The sequence below is a fragment of the Octodon degus genome, unplaced genomic scaffold (assembly GCF_000260255.1).
Source record: "Octodon degus isolate 3935 unplaced genomic scaffold, OctDeg1.0 scaffold00321, whole genome shotgun sequence".
Taxonomy (NCBI): domain Eukaryota; kingdom Metazoa; phylum Chordata; class Mammalia; order Rodentia; family Octodontidae; genus Octodon; species Octodon degus.
Window position 1 is genome coordinate 1,314,811 of NW_004524897.1, and position 2,991 is coordinate 1,317,801.

At 36.9% G+C, this 2,991-nt stretch overlaps 1 pseudogene; it reads left to right on the top strand.

Moving 5' to 3' along the window:
- The window catches only part of LOC101580340, a 108,319-nt pseudogene that overhangs the window by 101,714 nt on the left and 3,614 nt on the right, over positions 1-2,991 (top strand).

The window sequence follows — 2,991 nt, forward strand, 5'->3', positions numbered from 1 at the left end:
AGTCGGAAGAGAGCCTGATGATGCTTCCTCCGCGGTGTCCACCAGCAGAAAGCCCAAATAAGTTTTATGAATGATTTCTCTAGCTCTGTGAGGTATGTTGGTTGTAGATTGATAGGGATTGCTTTAAATCTGTACAGCAATTTTGGTAGTATGACCTTCACAATATTGCTTCTTCCTGTCCAGCAGCATGGAATATCTTTCCATTTTCTGAAATCCTCTATGATGTCTTTTTTAAGAGTACTGTAATTTTCCTTGAAAAGTTCATTGACTTCTTTTGTTAGATTAATTCCAATGTATTTCATTTTCTTCCGTGTTATTGTAAAAGTCATTATTTCTATAATTTGCCTCTCAGTGTGTTTGTTATGTATGTAGAGACATGCTATTGACTTTTGCGTATTGACTTTATAACCTGCCATGCTACTGAATTTGTATAATAATTCTAGTAGCTTCTTGGTGCAGATTTTTTTTTGGATTCCATGTAAAGTATCATATCCTCTGCAAATAATGATAATTTAACTTGTTCTTTCCCTATTCTTATTCCCCGTTGTATAATGGCCATAACTAATGATTCCAGAACTATATTGAATAGGAGTGGTGATAGAGGACATCCTTGTCTTGTACCAGCTCCAAGAGTAAAAGATTTCAGTTTTTCCCCATTTAGAATTATGTTAGCCATTGAGTTTTCATAAATGGCTTTTACCAGATTGAAGTAGAGGCCATGTATTCCAATTTTCTGTAGGACTTTGAACATGAATGACTATTGCTCTTTGTCAAAAGCCTTCTCTGCATCAATTGAGGTGATCATCTGGTTTTAAATTTATGCTCTACTGATATAGTGTATTGTATTGATAGATTTTTGAATGTTGAACCATCCTTGCATCCTTGGAATGAATCCAACCAGGTCATGTTTTATGATCTTCTTGTTCATTGGCTGTAGTCTATTTTCTATGATTTCACTGAGGATTTTGACATATATGTTCAATAGGGAGATTGGCCTGTAGTTCTCTTTCTTAGTTGCATATTTCTCTGATTTAAGTATCACCATAACACTTTCCTTCAGGAATGATTTTGGGAGGATTGCTTCCTTTTAATTTTCATGGAAGAGTTGGAGAAGTACAGGGAGTACATCATCTGTAAATTTCTTGTAGAATTCAGCTGTGAATCCATCCTGACTTGGACTTTTCTTTGTCCGTAGGTTTTTTATTACATTTTGCATTTCATTGACTGTTATTGGGTTATTGAGAGTGGTTATATCTTCTTGATTCAGTTGGGGTTATTTGTACTTTCTAGGAATCTGTCCATTCTTCTATGTCTTCTATTCTGTGAGAGTAAAGATTTCCAAAGTAGTTATTGATAATGATCTGAATTTCCACTGGGTCTGTGGCAATTGCACACTTTTCATTCCTTATTGCTTCTATGTGAATTTTTGCTTTCCTGTTTTTGATGAGGTTAGCTTGGGGCTTATGAATTTTATTTAATCTTTGAGCGAACCAGCTTTTTGCTTTGTTAGTTCTTTAAACTGTTTTCTTCATCTCAATTGAATTAATTTCTGCTCTAATCTTTATGATTTCTTCCCATATTTGGGCTCTCAGTTTGGTTTACTCTTCCTTTTCTAGTTGTTGAAGGTGCTGCATTATTGTATTTGTGTGTTACAGTTCTGTTTTCTTAATGTGTGAGTTCATAGTTATGAATTTACCTCTGAGAACTGCTTTCATCTTATGCCATAAATTCCAGTAAGTTGTGCTTGAATTTTCATTGAATTGTAGATATTGTTGCATTTCTTGTTTAATTTCATCTGTAACCCTTTGGGTGCTGAGTAGGATGTCGTTTAATTTCCATCATTTAGGTTTTTTTTCTTTTTTTTTGGTCATTTATTTCCAGTTTCATTGTACTGTGGTCAGATAATATGCATGGGATAATTTCTTTTTTCTTGCATATACTTACATATGACCTATGGTCCAGTATGTAGTCTATTTCAGAAAATAACCCATGTGCAGCTAAGAAAAATGTGTATTCAGCTTTTTTTGCTTCGGAACACTCTGTATATTTCCACCAAGTCCATTTGTTTCAAGCTCTGGTTCAATTGTGTTATTTCTTTGCTAAATTTTTGTCTGGTTGACTTATCTTTTGGGGATAAGGGGTATTAAGGTCTCCTGTTAAAATGGTGGTATTGGATATTAAATTTTTCATGTTCATTAAGATTTGTTTGAGATTTTGTGAAGAGACGGAGACTGAGTGGTCGCTGCCGCGTTGCTGACCTTGAGCAGCAGTCAACTCACATAGAACCTGGGAGCAGGGGATTCGGAATCGAATCTCTTCTCTCATCTCTCCTGCGAGTTTTTCTTTTTTTTTTTTTTGATCTTCAGCTACAGTTTTTGTCACTAGAAGCAACTTTATCGTCAAACACAATGACTAGCAATGTTACCAACAAGACAGATCCTCACTTCATGAATTCCCGTGTGTTCACTGGGAACCTGAACACTCTAGTGGTGAAGAAATCTGATGTGGAAGCCATCTTCTCGAAGTATGGCAAAATTGTGGGTTGCTCCATTCATAAGGGCTTTGCCTTTGTCAAGTATGTTAATGAGAGAAATGCTTGGGCTGCTGTAGCTGGAGAGGATGGCAGAATGATTACCGGCCAGGTTTTAGATATTAATCTGGCTGCAGAGCCAAAAGTGAACAGAGGAAAAGCAGGTGTGAAACGATCTGCAGCGGAGATGTACGGCTCCTCTTTTGACTTGGACTATGACTTTCAACGTGATTATTATGACAGAATGTACAGTTAACCAGCACGTGTTCCTCCACCTCCTCCTATTGCTAGGGCTGTAGTGCCCTCAAAATGCCAGCGTGTATCAGGAAACACCTCCCAAAGAGGCAAAAGTGGCTTCAATTCTAAGAGTGGCCAGGGTGGTCTTCATCCAAGTCTGGAAAGTTGAAAGGTGATGATCTTCAGGCCATTAAGAAGGAGTTGACCCAGATAAAACAAAAAGT